This window comes from Pocillopora damicornis, chromosome 8 (genome assembly GCF_964200805.1).
Source record: "Pocillopora damicornis chromosome 8, jaPocDami1.2, whole genome shotgun sequence".
Lineage (NCBI taxonomy): Eukaryota > Metazoa > Cnidaria > Anthozoa > Scleractinia > Pocilloporidae > Pocillopora > Pocillopora damicornis.
Genome location: NC_142677.1, coordinates 680,686 through 701,032, shown reverse-complemented (window position 1 = coordinate 701,032; position 20,347 = coordinate 680,686). Strand labels below are relative to the sequence as shown.

Below are 20,347 nucleotides of genomic sequence, written 5' to 3'. Positions count from 1 at the left end.
TACCACAAGCATGTCCGGCGGAAGTTCAGGATTGTTCTTAAAATTATTTCTCCTTTGGTGCGTTTTTTACACTTCAATTTATTGTGCAAGTTATGTAACTTTCATGCCCATGTTCAAAACCACATGTTGTGTTGTGAGAGCTTCCCGTGCTAAGGAATAGGACAAGCAGAACAAATTTAATACGTGTGTGGGCGAGAGGTGGGAAGGGTAAGTTGCTGCTCACTAGCTCCTCTCCCATGACTTCACAGACAATTGATGCAATCGGTACAAAGATTTTACACCCAAATTGAGTGCCACTCGTCTTAAATCTTCCTGCGGGCGGAGAAACGCAATTAATGAGGGCCTGCTCTTAAGCTAATGAGGGAGGAAAGAAGGATGATAGTGGAAGACCCAGTAGCATCTCTTTTTAGAATAATCACCATCCTCTACATAGAATATTTCGCTTCAATTTGCTCGCAGACGTGGTCAACACACAGCACGTGCAGGAATGTACATGAGTGGTGGTCCATGCTATTCAAGTTAGTAACTCTAAATGTTTTGAGCTGTTCTTTTCATTTCTTCTGTCTGTTGTTGAGCTGATTTCTCAGTCCTCTCTTAGGAAATTAGAACATATTCTGAGAAAAGATAGATTTAGAAGTCAATGTTTTAAGTTCCTTTTAGCCACAGGATTCCTCAATCATCGATTGCTTAAGTCTTTATTTCTGAGCCCTGCATAAAGGTTATGCACATCATGTTTAGGTCAAGTAATTTTTTGAGGTGGAAAGCGAATTAAAAAAGATAAACAGAATGCTAGACCATACCTACCCAACCGAAAGTTGGAGAGTTGGTGAGAGGAGGGATCCAGACTCCTTGATTCCATTCCCCCTCGGCCCTTTCTGCCCTTTATTTAAGTTAATCAATGGGTTGATGTTTACAACGACAGAGTAGACAATTGCTTAGGGTTATGGTTAGAATAAAAACAGATTAACCGTCTCGACATTTTGACCGAGTGGAATGTGTAATCATTCTTATTTATCAGGTGAAAGCTTGTGAAAGTAACTGCCTGTAATTACAAAGCAAGTGTCACCCAAAGGTTTCTTCTTCACGACTTGATGGGACCATCCGAGTTTTGTGTGGATTCGTTTCAGGCTCCTTAACTGTTTCAATTTTTGATCTTGATTTCGGTGGAGGATTTGTCAGCTGTCTGGTACGTTTTTTTGCGTTCATTTATTTGTGTATTTACTCGTTAGATTATTTAGTAAGCTGTTCATTAGTTACACCCTTTCGTGTGGCAGGTATGTCAGCTGATAATGTCAGCGGCCGAGAGATTGTCCGAAAAAGAAATATTTCACCGAGAAGCGAAGCTTCGTGGAACAATGTGAAATTTCGAGGACAATTTTTCAGCTAAGGACGCTATAAGCCCACTTACCATTAACACAGAAAGGAGCTATTAATTTTAATACCCTCCCCTTAATTTTCACATCGTGGAAAAACAGCTCTTAAAAAAAGCCAGTGTTGATCTGACGGAACACTCTTCAAAAAGAGTTACTTTTCTTTCAGTGTTAGATAATAGAGAGGAAATAATGGAACTCTTTTTAGCTGGCTTTTTCCGCTGGTTTCTCTCTTTTCGACGGAAATAATCGAATGACAGATATCAACGTAGTTGGGGGTTATTGCGTGATAACTGTCCAGTGATTTTGCACCAAAGGAGCCAATGAAATAGCGCGAAAATTAATTGATGGCTTATGTGCATTTATACCTTAGAACATATATGACTAATTTGCAAAGTAAGATTTAAGATCAATGAGGACAATAAATCTTTTCTCAATCAACCTTTTTTTTTTCATTAAGCGTTGATCCAGTTTATGTTTGGGATGGGATGTAAATGGAACAGGTTTTATTCAATGAAATATAACGTAGCAAGGTCATAATGGCCAAACAAAGAATGTGTTTTCCTCAATTTTAATTTGTTTCCAATCAATGTCAATTTTCTGGAGCCATTGCCTGTTATCTAGTTTCAAAGAACAAATACGAAAGTGATTCTGCCATTCCTTTCCTAAAAAAATATTCTCCCCCATTTAAGGTTCAGGTACATTTTATTCACGTATACTTTTATGGAAAGTCCAGAGTGTTTGGATTCGAATCTGTAGATCAATGGGCTACCATGGTCTTCGCCTAATTCTTGTCCAAGAAAGGGTGAAAAAGTGCTCTACTTGTTACACGTTCATACAAAGAGGACCTTTTTCCTCAGCATTGTGGTCGGTAGCTACTTAAGATAATAAGTTTACTCTATGAATCAGCGGCTTCATTGGTGTAAAGTACCATACGTGGACTTGAGTAGTTGGAAGCCACCCTGAAAATCAATTGCCAGTTGTAATCTTAGCAGCACAAAGCTGAGTCTAAGGTTAAGGTTTATACCTGACGTATAAAAGACTATTATTGTATCCAGAGTTGTTTTGAGTTAATTGTGGAGGCTTCTGAGGTTCTTGAGAGCAATCTTTTTTCTTTCTTCTACACTCCAGAGTAGTTAGACACCACCCTGTGAGTCCGTGGACAGGTTGTACCGTTTGCAACAATGTGCCACGTTCAGGGTTAGCTACTGCTCTGCAGAAGGGTCACAACTGAGTTAAAAAGGTGCACTAGAATCACCACCCCTAAAGTATAGAATATCTAAATTTCCGGAGTAGTTGGACACCACCTTGTGAATCCGTGGACGGTTGCAAATTTCGCAACACCGTGCTACGTTCAGGGTTGGCTCCTACTCTGGAAAAGTTTTCCAACTGACTTTAAAAAGGAACACTGGGATCACCAGCTCTAAAGACTTGAATATTTTAAATCCAGAGTAGATGGATACCACCCAGACCCTGGAAAAAAACATGGACGATTACGACTTTCACAACACGAAGCTCAGTTGAACGCAGGGCTGAGAAAGTTCCTACTTTCTTCAAATATGAAAAACTGGCATTCCTACAAAAAAGTTAATACCTAACTCTAAAGGCTTAGAGAATACTCATTTGAAATAAGGACGAATCTTTTGTTTTTTTTCTTGATATATATATATATATATATATATATATATATATATATATATATATATATGAAACGTGCAGACCCACTGGAAACCGCCCTATAAATCAATAGGTGGTTACGGTCTTTACAACTCAAAGCTTAGTCTAGCGCAGGGTTCGCCCCTACTTTGTGGTCATACCTCACTAGTAAAATGGGGTTCTGGATACTCAGAAATTTGATGAGTTGGCTGTCGAGGCTTTCTTCGGTTTGTGACGATAATTTTACTCACTACTTTTCTATTTATTTATTTATTTCTGAGAAGACACCAGAGTAGTTTTACACCGCCTTGTGCATTAATGAACGCTTGTGATCTTCGCGACATTAAACTGCGTTCAACACAGGGCTGGGTTCTACTCTGAGCTGTACAAATGGACATTATAGGACTGCTGTTTCTTTTCCTAGAGCCTTCTATTTATAACATTACCTTTATGGAGAGACTAGAGTAGGTGGACACTATCCTGTTAGTGAGTGGACTGCTGTGATTTTCCCAGCTCTAAGCTGTGTCTAACACAGGGCAGGCTCCCCTGAGCTGTGAAACTGGAAAGAGAAAGTTTGGAATTCTCCCATACGTGTCGTCACGTAACTCTCGAGGCTAGAATCACTCAGAAAAAGTCATCAGATTTACTAATCATCCTTCTGATCTTAAAGTCTACGAATATTCCACATTAGAGAAAGATTTTCTTCTTGTCCCACGCTCGTGACAAGACGAAAAACATATTGCTCTGTTTCTTTATCGAGCTCAAAGCTTACCAGCTCTCTTATTCTGTTACACATTAGTTGGACATCACCCCATGAATCAGTGGATGGTTGCGATATTTGCAACACCAAGTTGTGTCTAACACAAGGCTGGCTCCCGCTTGCATTGGTTTAGTTACAACTGAACCAACGAAAGGAGCGATGTTCTTAGATATGTTTGATTGATTTATTAACTCTACAGCCCAACATACTTGGTGAAGAAACTTTCTCTTTATTGTATATTATATTCTCTTGGTCCAGTCCATTATTTTACCAATAGCTCAGAGTTGTTGGACTTTGCCCTGTAAAGCGATGGACGGTCGTAATCTTTACCAACCAAGCTGTGTTCAGCACAGGGTGATTCCTTCTTTTTCATATAGGCCTGTAGAGAGAAATACTGAACCGATTTTAAAACTTTTTTATGGTCAGTAGACTCTGCTCTGGTTTATAGTTGGCTGAAATCGTTTCTAATCGTAATGATGACCGGTCACACCCAAAGCTGCGTGTAGCTGGTGATACTGCATGAATACGGAAGTAAATAAATTACGACTGTTTTCTAGTGTAGAGGGAACGAGGTTTCTAAGATAGAAAATTCTCTATCAGTGTTCAGTAGCTATTTAGAAATAGTGATGATCACCTGTATCACTTTTGTGAGACCTTTTGTAGGCCCCCCTGGAACGTTTGTACCTCCACTGCACATTTTTTACCCTTTCTGATATCATAAAAACGCTACTATCAAGGAAGGCTAATCCTATCTCATTTGGAAAGAGGTTGTTTACTTCTCTTAACTGTAAAGCAACAGTCGCAATTTTTCCTTATTTACCTATGAAAAGTCACATTCCCCATCTCCAGACTTTTGCAAGTCTGTATTCATTTTGTATCAAATTTATTTTAAGATTATCTTATTTTGGGCCAAATTAAACACAACCTTTAAGCAAAATGATTTCTGTGATGATATCAAATAGTAGAGTAAATGACTTCGCTAAAAAAGTTTATTTAGTCTTTTGACCACGCCCACGGTACGTTGTACCGAACGTAAGTTTGCAGAATCCTTTCTGTTGGTTTGAAGCAGTCTTGATGATAAGGCTCTTTGGAAGATTTTCTATGTTCTGCTTTCATCATTTCACCATTTTACCCCTATGTGCCTCCAGGTTTTGATGCTCTTTTAAGCGATGCTCCTCAGAGGTTTAACCAACAAATGTATTCTTTAATTTTTGTCAACTTTTTGTTGTTTCAGAATAGCTTCCACTGATTTCGTTGAAACCTTTAAGGAAATTGGAAAAGCAGGAATAAAAACGCATTTAAAATTTAAAAAAAGAGGACTATAAAGCTTGCCCTCTACAATGTGCGATTACGTCATAGTCACAATTTCAATTGATGGTCTTCTTCAAAAAAGTTTAATGTGATTTATTTCAGTCTTTTTTAGTTATAAAAGTGTCTATATTCTACAAAAGAAAAAAAAGAAAGGAAAGAAGTCCAAGTAGCGTTTTCTTGAAGCTGAACAGGAAATTTTACCCATGAAATCTACTAGTAACCATGATTATTTCCTTATTTGGTAACTCTATTTGGCTTCTGTGTTAACGCAGCCATCAGATGTTGTCATTTGATTCTGTTGTCACCCTTTCATAATCCACTGGAAATATAATGAATTGAGTAAGTAAGGGGCACAGCATTTTCCTGAACCCCCAACTGTTTCTTTGTAGTTTACACCTTGGAAAAGGACGTTTCTAGGTCGGATCATAACCTTAACATTTCGTAGCTAAAACCGTTCAACCTTTAACCACGAAAAAAAGAAAAGAAACCAAAAAAAATCATTACATATGGACAGTTAAATAACTCACACGTGTACTTTTAAACGTTTTGTAAGAAACTACCGGTCGAGTCTATTTTTTCCTACTCACTGAAATAGATTCTATGATTTATTAACGTCGGTTCGTTCTCCCCCCTGTGTCGAGGTATTGTGTACAAGGACTTCAATATCCCTTGAGGGGCCCTTGTGCGCGCCGGGACACCCCGCTGGGCGGCATTGACAATCTGTGTAACACATTCAAATTCATCAGGTCTCGTTGAGAAAGGATCTTTAGAAGTTTCCGGCGCAAGGCCCTTTTAATTATAAATGTTGTCAAATCATTCAGCAGCATCTTTTAATTTTACGAAAATGCAAATTTTTCTTGGCGTTCGATTTTCTTTCGTCATGGACACACGTTTTACCACAAACCAAAATTGTTTTCTTTTCCGTCTCATTTCCAAAATGTTAGACCTGGGTTAACACTTGCCTGCTCGTGTAGATATTTTCCCACACGACAAGACACCTTTGCTGTTAGTTAGCATTAGTGGTATTTGTTTTGAACTCCCACACCCTAAGGTAGAGATTTGTAGACGAAACAGCAGAGCAGACGATAGATCAAAACACAAAGCCCTGTTTCGCCCTATTATTTTGATCGTGCAACAATCTTCCACACCAAACTCGGTATCTTGGATAATGCTGCTATTTTGTGTTCCACCTTTGCGGCAAACCTCAAATTAAAAAATATACATATTTCTTTAAAACGTACACCTTTTATTTTTTCCAGATAGTGGACATCATTAGGAAAGTAAAGCATGCTTTTCTCTTTTCATTTCACTCAAAAATAAACTACGAAATCAAGAAAGTCTCCCAATTTTGTATTTCTTTGTTTAATTGATCGCGAACAGAGTTTCTTTGAAGAAGCCGCAACGCTGCGCGTTCCTTTCTTTACATTGGAACACCTCGTGTGTCAGTTCAGATTTAAATAATTCGCAGACAAAGATGAATTCAAACACTCTAATTTGTAAGCGACTGGCCTGCGGTGAGAATTTGAAAGTAACCCAGAAAGCCAAATTAAAAACTCTGACAAATTCAACGAGGTCGCTATTGCCAAGGTTATTCATTTTCCTTGAGTTCGACCTGCAACATAATTACGTTTTTCTGTGGCACCCTACAAGGCAATTCTAAAAGAAATGCGAGATAACGAAAATTGGAAAATATCGCCGGCGGCTAAAATTGGTTGTCAACGCAGCACATTTTGGCTCGAAGATGAATTAGTGGTTTGAATGTCCGCTTGGGCAAAACCCTCCGCTCAGCTGGGAGGCAAAACATTGATGGCGTATTCTTATAATGTCCAAAGTTACATTACTGAGAAGCGAAAATTCATTTTCTTCCTTACATGTACCAGTGAAAATAAATAAAACCGGCTATCGTGTGGAAGTTCTTAGTAGTGTTATCGCGCATGGCCTCAAATAAATTGTAAATTTTAATATGATATTCAAGGAGTGGTTGATGAAAGTTTTATCGCTTCTTCGTTAATGTCTGTGATGCTTATGCGAATTAGATATTCGCTTTGTGCGAGCCATTATCTGCCATGACTGTCAAATAAGTAGAATATTGTATAGACTACAAAATGTAACAAGACGGGTCGAAAAGCACTTCTTAGCAGTGATTTTGGTTTGATTTTACGAGATAAATTGATTCGCTCGCGTTACACCCCGCAATGCATTTGGATCGCCTGGGAAGAAAGTCGTCTTATAACACAATGTACTTTTTTTCCTTTTAAACTCGCAACAAAGATTTAACCATCAATCAGCCCATATACTCCTCCATATCACGACCTTATTGTCACTCAAACGTTATTCATTGACCCAAGCAATATACCACACTACACAAACAGCCATTACTTTAATTGTTGTAATAACCGGATGAAATACAAACATCAATTCACTTTTCTAAAACCGACTAAAAATATTTTGCCGTCGGTAAGATTGTTTACATTTGGCTATGTAAACAGCCGTTCGTAGGCGAGGGGATTTTGTACTCGGATACATGAATATTCCTATGATTGCTTTTAAAGGAAGCATTAAAATTTATTTTTGGAACCTTTCCGATGGTTTTGACTACAACGACAGCCGACAATCCATCTTAAAGGGGCAATTTGGCACAGCCTTGACATCATACGCAATTCGCGCAAATTGGGAATCAGATAATGTGAATGCTATTTTGACATTTCTGTTTGCTGTAGTCCTTTAATGTTATCAACACAATTAATGTGTTTCTAAGTTATACAAGGCTAAAATAGCCATAACATAGTTGCCACTACAAGAGCTCTCCTCGACTACCAAACTCTGTAGCACCAATGATATATAGCCAGCTTCCTAAATATAAAAAAAGCATGCTCTGTGAAGAATTGCAGATTTAGCTTGAAGAGTAAAAACAATGGCTAACTGCATCGTGGACAGACTTCACTAGTGGTCCATTTCTACGATTACTTTTAGCAGATATTTATCAAGTTCCAGCCTTCCTTATGAAGCCATGAGAAAATAATACATCGGTCGGCCTTCTATAGTCGTTCGATAAAAAATTATCCTTCAATACATTCAAGACTAGCAAACATAATTGAGACTTCAGATATGATTTGACTGCCTTATTCACCTTTTGTAGTCTTGACCTATATCATGTAGCCCCTTTTTCCCATTTTTCAGCACTTACGAAGGTTTTCAACTGAACACTTTTACTGTCGTTGACAAAGAGGCCACACTTCCAGATGGAAGCTTTTAGCTTAACTTGGTTGGAAAATTCAGCAGAGATGGGCTTGCTTCTCGAACACTGAAAACGTTGATTTGAATAATGGAAGGAACACCATTCTACTGTGAGATGAAACAAATCACTGTAAAACAGTTGCACCTTATTCAATGCTTACAGTTCAGCAACTATCATCACCCACTAGGTTTCACATTTGAAACATTTGGGAGCCTTGAATTTTTCGTTCCAAACCTCTTGGGTCCCTCAAGTACATCCTGGAAATAGAAAAGAATGGTTTCAGTTGAAAGAATGAAAATGAAATATTTTTCATTGCAAAAAACAAATGAGATCTACTTTTACAGCTTTCTATGAAACTCATAAAAATTTCATTCCAAGAAGTGTCACAATGTTTTTATTCGCGCGGCGGTCTATTCTATGTCAATCAGTTCGAGAAATAATTCTATTCAGTTTTGTACGGCAACATACAGCTAACTTTATTGTTTTCCTTAGCTTTACAACCAACGTAAACAAGCTGGCATTGTGGGGAGAGATTCAAGGTGAACGATGAAACCCGTAAAAAAAAACATTGCCAGCTTTTCTTTGCGTAGCTTTTAGCTTATCGCCGTAAGAGTTGTGTCCATCATGATAAGGGGCTTGTTATTTGCTGATGAAGGAAACGTTAGGTGATTTTGTGGAAATAAGAGCACTTTTTCGACTCATTTTTTATCTATACATTCAAGTATCATGCAATACTTTAATAGTGCTCTCAAGGGGTCCGATCTAAAAGTTAGACTCTTAAATTTGAATGTGTGTAGCGTAATTAATGCTGAGGGGAAACCGACAAATTCAAGTGCAATTTTATCGACAGCTTTGCAATATAGCATCGCTTGATTTGCCCAAAGGCAACGAAATAACGGCCGCTTAGATATGTATCTAAAAGCATAAAAAAATTTGCGGGTACAGCACTCACAGTCTTTGGACTCGTGGATCACCTTTAAAAAACCTGTTGGCATCGAACGACTAAGGATGAGATGAGTATATGACGCTGAGATAAAATCAAACCCTTCTCGAAAGCTCGTCGCTGACTCCCTATCACTTGAAGACTTTAATGAATGAAGTACAATCTTACAATGCATGAATTACAATCTTACAAATATTTGCAAACTCTTCCAGAAATTGACTCTTAAAGCCTTTGTAAATAATATGATCATAAAAGAAATAAGTTTTTTCTTTGGAACTCTTTTGCGAGGACAGTTATTTTGCTTCCGACAAAACAAACTTGGCCCCAGGGTATACATCACCCTCTCGTTTCAAGTAATGTAAAACTTCTGTCCTAAATTTGCATCTCAGCAAAATGAAATGTAAGTGGTGTTCAGAACTCTTTTTCCAAACGTGTTTTAGTATCAAGCAGTCTTATTAGGGCTCCTTTACATGAATCACTTCTCTTTATATATTTTGATAAAACTATACTACATGGCCCTTAATCACGCTATAAGATGTTACAAGCAACTTGATAGTTTTACTTACCATTACAGGAAAACTCGAAATAAATTTGCCTATATTCTTTACAGTTTTCCTTTGTAAATTTTATTATCTAGTGCAAGTTTGGCTCGTGCTTCGAACTCCTCGCTAAATTGTTACTCTGTTTTAAAACATCTCCCCCTTCTTCTTTGACTGAAACCTCCGTATCTCACCTCGCTCTTATAACTTCCCGACTAATTTGTTGTAATCTTCTAAAAGCCATTAGTCGTAAGACTGTTTTTTGTTTGCAGTCATGGCATTGTTCGGTTGCTCGCATACGAGGGTTCTTTACTTCCAGGGATCACCGACGTTATGTCCTCTCTGTATTGAAAATTTCATTTCTCCTCATGCTTTGGCGAAATTAAGTTCCCTGTGCGTCATTCGAGAGAAACATTTATTGGACAATTTTAAATCTTTTTGGAAGAGTTAATTCCTAAAAATAAAAATACCTGCACGTAAATATAACAAAATCAGACAAGCGTCTGTGATTTTTATTGCCGTGCGAACAAATACGACTTAATACCTAAAAAGCTCTAAGCCAAGCCTTGAATGAGATCTGCTTAAACCGTGACAAAGAGGATTATGAAAGTGATATCCTTAACCCTCAATCAGTGTGAAGCGAGTAAATTCTAAACGCGTTTGGGAGAGGACTTAGATTCAGATACATTAAGTACTTGAAAAATTGCCGGAAGACAATTGTTTTAAATTCACGGATATAATAGTATTTTACTCTCTTCCTTCACAAAGTAACGATTTTTAAAAGAGGTTTGGCTTAGTGTACGACCACTTTTACATTCCATGTGTGACTCAATTCGTTACCATAACGGTCAAATACATTTTACATTACACCTGCGTCGTTGTTTGTACGTATTTTTTTTCTTCTTTCCGATTCCTGTGTTACGTTTTCCTCGTTAAGTTTCAAGATTTGTGTCTGCAGTGTATTATGAAAAGGTCAAGGGTTCCTATAGCGAGATTTCTGACCGCAGGATCAGTTTTACCTTCTAACGTCTTAAAACTGTAACCCTGTGATTGTGGTTTTCCCGCTTGTTTCGAGGACAACATCTTTGAGCTTTCAAGAATTTTAAATTATCACTGTCGGATGGAGAATCCATGTGCTTTCGTGTGCTGGAAACGATACTAATAGTGAGCAACTTTCCTCTCGTCTACTGTCATTGCGGCGCCTCTTCTCGGTGCTGTTTGTTTCAATGTCAGAAAAGAAAATAAGTATTTTAAGCCATCAATAATTAGCAGCTCTTGATTAAAACAAGTTCAAGTTATATTAAACACGTTTAGATTATTTCAAGAATATTCTTATTTTGATTGTAGTGGAAAGGTTAGCGTTTGCAAAACGGTCCGCTTTAATTCGTCACAGGAAATGCTGAATGAGACTTGAAATCGCCCGATAACCTATCGTAAGTCGACATATTTTCGTTTTATCTTACACTGCATTTTCTGAACGTTTCACCGAAGTCAAACAATTTTTCTGAGGCATCTAACGCTTCTTCAACAACACGGGTCACACACAACAAGCTCTTAGATCTAACCTTGGCATCTGCTAGAGGAATGATGTTAACTTAGTTGACACACTCTTAAACGCTAATTTCATTTATTAGCATTTTTTGGATCTGTCCACATTTTCTATCGAGGACCACAAGACTCGACTCGCTGATTCATGCCAAGATCTTAACGTAAGCTCAATATTTGTAGGAGGTATCTTGTTACATTTACTTCAGCAGGTGCCGAATTTTGTCATCCGTCCGCTTTGTCTCTATTTTTACTTTCATATGCTGCGCAAAAGCTGTTTATATTATGTTTCTTTTGTTGGCCTTGGTCAGGGACATGTTTGCCTGAAAACCTCACAAAAGTACGCAAGACACAAGACAATATGTGTTTACAGAAAAAGAGCGAAGCGGGAGATTTTTTCACCAAGTTCTAGTGCACAATGGAGAGAAAAAATTTTTTCGTCAGGAAGATATTTTATTTCTGTTTGTGTGCGTTTGTACACTCTTCAATACATGATGAAGTTTTTGATAGCTCAAGTTATTACTTTGTTGATATCTATTTTCATATTCTTCTTGTTTGAGAAGAAAATTTCAGCCCATTTGTTTACATTTCCAATCCGTTTTCTTCGGTGTTAATTATTCGCCCACTATTCAGAAGTTCTTAAACACACGGCCTCGTTGTCTGATAATTCTTGCCATTTTAGCTTCAAAACATGCCGAAACGTAGGTAATTAAAAAAAAAATAGCGTGCATAACATGGCGAAATGTTATTGAAAAATCGCAGTGTTTCACTTGCATTTGTAGCCTAATCATTACCCGCCAGTGCCAAATTTACACTCGCGCTTTGCCTGAAATTTTGGAATTCCCTTTATTTGTCATTACGTTTCCAATATTTTCGGATAACAAAACATTTCGTAATCTAGGAAGGAGGAAATTATCGTTTGCATAGCACCCGCGTAACACCTTTCATTACATAACCACTAATTGTTTATTAGTCAGAAGACTTCACTCAAAGTGGACTATGTTTGGTTTTTGTTCAAGCAAAAGAGGCTGTCTATTCGGCAATAAAAGATTTCCTTTGATATTTTTTGTAAGGAGAGACTCCTTCGCCTTAACAGCGATTCTTTCATTACTCACTTCACCCAAAATATGGAATTTTTTTTTTCAGAAAAAATCATATCACATCGATCCATAAAACGTCTTACAATGTCGATAAGGACGGGATATATTCACAGCTTTGTTTAATTCTCGGAGAACAGAATTAAGACAATACTTTGGTAAAGTGAGTGCCTGGATGTTTTCATCTACATAGCTTTATTATGTATGATGTTTTAGAAAACCTTTCTAAGCACTAAATAAACTATGGGTTTTTAAGTTTTAGAAGAATTGGTTCAAGTAAATAATTTCCGGTAACCTCTCTAAACATGCAATTTGGTGCGACAAAGAAACTGCTTTTTCAAGTAGCACTGTTAAGTAAATATTGCTTTTTCGTTATCTTTGTCAAAGCAGACCGACTTACGATTTTAAGGGGCTGAGATTTTATTTACTGTCTGTTCTTTGTTCTACTATTGGATATCAAATGGCGTTTTTAAAAATGATCGCTTAAGCAAGGTAAAAGACACGAACCCTGCCTTTGCTCAGATAATTTGTCTTCGATATATTTTATGTTAATACGTAGCCAAACGCTCCCTTCAGGTTCGGTACTTTGGTTCCCAAATACATAAAACGCAAACTGGGATATAAATCACAGCAGCTGAGTCAAGATTGTTGTATACGATAAATCTTTAGCTAGTAATTCATTGTTAGATCAAGCATAAGCACTCAACCACGTAATGGAAGGCTATTCAATCTTACTGAGAAGAAAAGGCCAATAGAAATGTCGTTCAACGTGTTTTGTGCTAGAGCCAACAAAAGGAACGTAATAAGTGTCCTAATGAAAGACATGTCATCCGTGGAACCTGTTGTTTATCCTTCTGGTTACCAGACCATGAGTGTTAAGCGAAATGGAAAGCATTGTCCGTTAGTTTTCCATCTGCTAACATATATCTAAGGCAAGAAACGTAACTTACACGCCTCGATACCGAAGGTGTTTTCCCTCCAGCTATAGATTTGTGAAAGACCACTTACATTAGCAGCCACATTACAACCATTGCCCGTACAAAAGTCGTACACACAGAACATACTGTACACAATAAACCAGGTATATCAGACTGACTAACTACCTTACAATAATAGTTTTGTTACTGGAATAATGTTGAGTCTTCAATCCTAAATATTCGGCGAGAATAGATAACAGATATAAAATAAACAGGACACTAGTAAAAGAAACCTTTCGCTTCCAGTATTACCAGGGAGATTCTTTGAAACTTTTTGTTTTCAAAGCAACCTACATTTACTGATGAAAGGATTTGCCACCGGCAGAAAGAATTCTTTCACAATTCCCTCGATACGTCCAGCAGTGGTCTCGCCCGTTGATACTATTGCTTTTAAGGACTGTTAAGAACAGACCTCATCTTTTTATCTCTAGTAACTCCAAAAGTAGAGAAAAAATCATTGTGCAACATATAAAACTTCAATGCCCCTTTTGGTGTCACTTTGCCTGTTCTTTTAGATAGTTTAAAAGTGATTTCGGAGTGTCACCTCGTAGACAAGTGTTACACGTGAAGGGCGTATGTATGTCACCCGTTTCTTTTCATTACGAACTGACATGTGTCATGAATCTTTTGGGGTTGGACTAAGTGATGGGAATCTTGGACATTTCTTGAAGATCTTACATCTCCTTACATCGCTTTCTTGCGGAGTTAGCGCTGCTTGCCTATCACTCATTAAAGAACATCTTACCTTATAATTTATCTCATTTTCGGGACACTCTGCAGAATCATTTTCCACACGCAGTCAGATGCATCCAACTTTCGTCCGTACTGCGCGAATCATTCTGACTTATTCCTCGGTTAAGTAACTTGGTGACTATTTAAAGTCTTGGTACACACATAGAAATAAAGAAAAACATTTTACCACACACACCTGGAGTGGTGCATGCTGCTGTTTTGGAAAGCTTGGGTTGAAAACATAGCGCAGCATGATCATGGGCATTCCGTCAAATGTTGTATTGTTTAATGATCGATGGGTCGGTTTAGCGTGGCGTATGGTTCTCTTTGCTTCACATTTACCTCTTCTGTTTACTTCTCTCTCTTCTCATTTAAAACGAGTTTGTTTTAGTAAATCTCAAGAACCTCCATTACTCAATTTCAAGTTTGCTATCTGTTCCTCTTAATTACTAGCATTGATTTTGTAGCAGTTTCGGCCTTTTTAGTTTCCAGAGGTGTCTCTTGTTTCCATCTTACTAAAGCTCTTTTGACATAGAATCTAGTCTTTGTAGTAATGTGATCAATCATGTCAACATGCTGTATCAGTTTGTTTGGAGAAAGAGCATGCCACGTTCTTTTAAATTTTCCGACCGAATTTTTAGGTGGATGTTCGGGTAAAGAGGTATGTTACTTTGTTCTTCACCCTACCTACTTTTTTTTAAGGAGGAGGTATCTACGACCCCATTCGGATATGTTTTTTTCTTGCAATGAAAACTCTTCCCCTCGCTTCGTTTTTTTATGAGAATTTTTCATTCATACTGTCTAGGTTTGAGGGGGTAAGACTTCTGATGGAAATTGTCAATTCGGTTTTGCAGAAGTGACCACACCCTGGAATTATCTTGGACACATGTCCAACTAAAACTCAGTTAATTTTATTTCTTCCAGTTTTTTTGGTATATTTTAGGGGGATACCCTTCACTCCTTTACAAGTAAGAAGCGTTGATTTTAGACTGCTAACGTAAACTATTCCCTCTATCATCCTGAGGATTAGAGAACATGTTTTAATAAGGACAAAGTCTTTTGACAAGAAAATATAATTTTATTTCCCTACAAAGATATGTATATTATTTTTTTTTTATCTTTTCACAATTGAATCTTTTTCGAGATAAGTCTATTGACGTCCTCAACGTTGATAGAAAACATTAGGTGACAGTAATTGCAAATAACGTAAATCTAATAATATCCTATGCCTTGTTCAGCTAGTCTTTGAAAGTTACGAATCCCTTCGCTTTGGTGAATTCTATCTTCTTTCCTTAATTAAATATTGTTAAAACTGCGGAAATTGCTCAAACGAAATAAGAATGATCGCCCAAAGTATCCGGCTTTAATATTCATGATGTGAAACAGGATTTAATTTTGGAAAATTTCCCTGCAAAGGATCCGCAAATACCACATATTGATTATCTCTTCTTGTCGCCAAATATTTGCGCCTGATGTAACAACTTTCACTTGACGATTATTTTCAAGTTTGAAGTTTGTTTGCTCACGTAACGACAAACTGTGCTTTATATGGCATTATTTTCTTAAGAAACAATGTAAACAGCCCGATATTTAAATACTGATATCTTTTCTCTTGAAATAGATCGAAATGCTGATTAATATCGGTTATACAATACTCTGATGAAAGCAAAATTTAGAAAAATACGCTCGATATCTTTTTTATTATTATCATTTGGGCAGTTCATTTCGAAAAGTGGTAAAAATTCATATCGCTATAAATTAAAATACAAATTCATAAAACTCCTGCTGTGCACTGAAAATAGTAATTATATTGAAGATATTCAAGATCTGAAGACAGCGATGAACGGGATAAACGTAGTTTGTAGTTTTGGTACAATTTTTGGCGCACTAGTTTGCGTCAAACCTTATCTGCTAAATGACTGCTATGCCAATTTGCCAAGCTCGGAATTGTACATTAATGAAACATGATCTTTTTCAATTTATCTGACCTCTTTACTGTTCTGAATAAATTTACGGTTTGCATATAATGAGCACAATTTCTGAACACAAAGACTTCGAGTTTTACAATCTTATTTACCGATAATGTTCCTAAAGCGTTCAAATGCCGCAGACTCTCCTTTATGAGTTGCAATAAAATCAAATTAGACTTTGAAAGATTTCATAGTAATTTCAAATTATAATAATTTACTAAAGGCGATCAAGTTAAAGTCAAAATAAAATTTCACAGTCTGGGAGATTTGTGCCAAAGATTGGAGTTATCTTATAATCTCATCATAGCGATAATAGGAATAACCAAAAAGTAAAGCTTCACATTTGTGATTTCTCTGATTTTAACAGTTTTTGACAAAAGCGGCGATTCCCTTGTTGTTCGTGCAATTTCTATCGGAAATTAAGTTCTTATCGCTCGGCGAGTGTTTGATAGCTGGGTGTTACTTTCCAAACCAAACATGGAGTTATACAGACGCCATAACTGCTGGGAAACGTGTCTACCCTGGGTTTAAAATGGTGTTGTTTTCAGATGTATTGTCTTACTTACCACGTTATCAGTGTTCGCGCCCCATCAGTTTACTTTGCTTACTGTGTGGAATGTCGACAAAACTAGTAAACAATAATGATTCCGCGGTTTATGAAACTAGTTCATCTTTTCTGATAACAAGTTGAAACTACACTCAATTTTGTCGCTCACAGGCAAGTAGACGAATGTAGTGAATAGGCATTTGTATTTTTTTATCCTGTAAAAACTGTCGTAAGTAAATGTATATGTCTCTCTTCTTCGGTTCATCGCAGACTGGTAACGTATTCACTGTCAAATCTTATTTGCTATTTGGTTACGAGCCGATAATGTATCTCGACAAGCCGGGTGCTTGAGCAATCAATTTCAACTTTCATGTCATTTTGTGGTGGTGCGAATCGCGAAGACCGCTCTCTTGTCTCGAAATTTTTTTGCGCCTTGTTATTTCAGACTTAATTGTATTCACCTTTATTCGCTTTCCTGTTTTCGTTTTGTGCGTAGCAGCTTTTCCGAAAGCTGTTTGCATCGAACCAACCATTTTCGCCTATGAACTGCGGTGAGTGACGCGGTATCTTCATCTCTTTGATCTCCTTCCAAACGAAAGCGCAAAATTAATTTTTAAGTTCATATGGTAAGTTCAACAGCTTTGTTCCTACGCTTTCATTTCATTTGAACATTTCAATTACGAGTTCTAATGTGCAGTGCCTTAATGCTTTGGATGTTCTCGATTTGTTCCTCGATCGTCCATCAATTGTCATGTTTAAACTGGACGCGAAGAAAATTACCAATTAGGTCCAATCTACAGCTTCAGCTAAAATCGCAATAAATGAATGGCGAGTCCTCTACAGCAATAAGCATGGATAGAATTTGTATTGCGGAATCTGCCTGGTAAAATTAATTTTGCATGATAACTTAGATTAACATAAACATCACAACGTACAAAACCAATAATTTGTTTGACCGCCGTCTTCAGAAAAGTTTGTCAACGGTATGCTTGGGTGAAAAGTTCAGACAATTTAACAGCGATTGAGAAACAGGAGGAGACAACTCTTGTGTAAATTCAATAAAGGATAACAGCCAGTCCGTGTATTTTTGATGTTCTTCTTGGTTTACCAAACGAATACACAACAGATCGGAGTCTTTGGAAGATTTGAATCCGCGTCTTCCTTCTCCAGCAATTTTCCCCCCTTTTCAAACGAACTTGGCAAATTTGAAAGTTTATAATAGTACAACGAAAGATCTATTTCGTCTTTCTTTGCCACTGGCTACATCTTTGTTGTCATAAAGTTCCAATTTCTTATCGGTTTTGTAATTCTAATGTGTAGACACCATCGTGTAGGGCACTCAAGGGGTCGCCGCCATGCGTTTGTTTGTGGTTTCAAGGTAACCCTCTTCTGACTGAAGCGATACGTTTTGCATCGGTGCGACACTGGGACAAACGAAACGCACCCCTTTTGTCTCGCTCGCTTGTTGATAAAAGATAGTGCGCGCTGTGCTTGAAGTGAAGGAAGAGGTGCATGCTAAGGGTAAAAGACCAGATGCTAGAGTAAGGGAAAGAAAGACATACTGAAAGAAAAAAGGGTTATGATTAATACCATGTTAAAGCGATTTATCGTACGAAATTAACATTTACTGTTGGGCGCTTGTGATTTATACCTGCTGAGAAGTTTGCTACTGCTATCTCTTTAGAAATATTTCACGTATTAGCACGAAAGATCGAATGAATTGGAATTGAAACCGCCTGAAATCAGAACACTGCAAATTGCTAGCATTAATATGCCTTGTAAAAATCATCACTCGATGCTCTTGAACTCTTTATCAGTTTGCTTTTTCCCGACTGGCTAGCATGAATGCTCAATGTTTTCATTTTCGGCAAGTGTACCAGTTAAGCAAATAGGGACCCAACTATAAGATCAATTTCGCGCGGTGCTGTGACACCCCAGTTGTCAGAATTTAACTCTACTCAGCGCCTTTCACGGCTCAATTTTAACAGCTCGTATCTTTGTGCTCATTCTTAATCCCAATTATTATTTTCTTTTTCATTCACTTATCGTTAACAAGAATGTCTAAGGATTATCCCATTGTTAAATTAGTTTGCGATCAAAGCGAAAGAAACCCATTGTTTACATCCTTCGCTTAGGTGAACGCGGCTGGCTATCAAAGTTGTTCGAGAATAACCGGCAACCCAATAACTGTAACTCACCATAAGGTGCCCAATTTGTATTATTAGCAGGAAGATAATCCTCGTTTTTTCGGAATATTCTCCCACCAGTTAATAAGCCGAAGACACGAGAGGATAAAGGAAGAGTAAAAACTATTTAAGAAGACCCTAAATTTAATAAAATATTTATTGTACTCAGAATTTTGATGATATTTTTGTTCGGTAGCAGAAAAGTTGCTTAATTAGGTAAATCTTCAGAGTGTTGCTTCAACGATGTACTTTTTTTCCTGAAATTTTTGAAAGCAGCAAATTATGTTGAGACTTTCAAACGACCGTAACGCGATCGCCCTAATTACTGTTCATTCGCGTTTTGGAAGATTGCGCTTGTGGTGATATTGATCTCAGCCAATTTACCACGGTGATATCGGTTAAACCTGGGTAGGTTTTTTTTCCTTGCTTTACACAGATGTAATTTATCACTGAAAGGAATATTGCTCCAGTTGAAACAGATGTGCCCTTTTTCTGTATTCATTTACAAGCTTTGTTTTATACATTTGATTCCAAATCGTTAGACATACATTACTTCAGAGAAATACTACTCCTTTTTTGTCCTGAGTTTTTGTTCCGAGGACCGGTGCATTTTTTTGTGTGACTTCAGAGTATGGTATGTTTACAATAGAGAAAAAGTAAAGAGCTTAGAATCAATAACATTGTCAAGCTTGGATAATATACGTTTGACGGCCGTCAAAATAGGCAATTGAAAAATGGCTTCTACACAAATATACTCGATGTTATGTTTTGGAGGTGAATTTTCTCCTTGTCGGCGAAAAACTTAAAACATTAAACCAGAGCAAAAAATTTCCTCGCGTCCTTCAATTTTCTTTATAAAGAAGTGACTAGGCATATCATTTCCTCTTTTCAGATTTTATTTAAGCAGTTACTTTGTTACGTCCTCTCGCGATTTCTTTAAGGAGATGTTCGCCTCGATGATGCGAGAATTTCAGTCAACTTGGATTTAAGGGGGGGTGTTAATTTAAGTGTGGTGCATTTAGAGACCACCTAGTATTTGAAAAGCCGCTATGGCGTAAATAACCTGGCCGCCGTTCCACCTATCGCAAGAAAAAGAAAATAAACACAAAATGTTAAAGAATACTTACTATTTTTATCTTGCATTTATCACTTTTTATAAGTGGTCCAAAAATGGAAAAAATAGACTCATTCGCTTAGGAAAAAGTTTTGATCCTTTGGTGTGAAAAGGTAAATAGTCCTTAATCGGAAGAAATTTCCCTGTGTGTTTACAGGTGCTTCTAAACTTACCGGGGAAACTTCCATAAACAGACCACGAGAGAATCAATAAACTTGGACATGGGACCTTGCAATGGTCGAACATTTTGTTCCGCTCTCATGAAGTGATTAAAAATCAAGTTTTAGGTTTCCAAATCTAATGAATGTTGCCATACTGCAGCAGCATTCACTTTCTTTTGTTTATGCCTTACCCAGATAAGA

The 20,347-nt window shown here is 37.3% G+C and overlaps 3 long non-coding RNA genes across 28 annotated transcripts in view; 1 reads left to right on the top strand and 2 right to left on the bottom strand.

Moving 5' to 3' along the window:
• The window catches only part of LOC113680673 (uncharacterized), a 46,856-nt gene that overhangs the window by 1,342 nt on the left and 25,167 nt on the right, over positions 1 to 20,347 (top strand). For 13 of the 18 annotated variants that reach the window (XR_016179263.1, XR_016179262.1, XR_016179259.1 and 10 more), the window contains 2 exons: positions 249 to 518; positions 1,019 to 1,186. This is a non-coding gene — a long non-coding RNA (uncharacterized LOC113680673). Of the gene's footprint in view, positions 1 to 39; positions 208 to 248; positions 519 to 1,018; positions 1,187 to 11,053; positions 11,251 to 19,155; positions 19,280 to 20,347 lie in introns of those variants that run through there. The other 5 variants (XR_016179261.1, XR_016179257.1, XR_016179275.1 and 2 more) reach the window with 4 other exon arrangements.
• LOC113680672 (uncharacterized) lies at positions 1,927 to 14,467 on the bottom strand. Of its 9 annotated transcripts, XR_016179278.1 has the most exons (5): positions 11,383 to 11,524; positions 9,288 to 11,031; positions 3,996 to 8,592; positions 3,473 to 3,585; positions 1,927 to 2,843 (listed from the first exon to the last, which is right to left on the bottom strand). It is a non-coding gene; the product is annotated as an uncharacterized LOC113680672 (long non-coding RNA). The 9 variants fall into 9 exon arrangements; XR_016179277.1 differs by having other exon boundaries at positions 3,473 to 8,592; XR_016179282.1 differs by lacking the exons at positions 1,927 to 2,843; positions 3,473 to 3,585 and having other exon boundaries at positions 7,462 to 8,592; positions 9,288 to 9,337; positions 9,845 to 11,031.
• Positions 15,106 to 18,994, bottom strand: LOC149040826 (uncharacterized). The gene is made up of 2 exons (XR_016179284.1): positions 18,884 to 18,994; positions 15,106 to 18,246 (listed from the first exon to the last, which is right to left on the bottom strand). It is a non-coding gene; the product is annotated as an uncharacterized LOC149040826 (long non-coding RNA).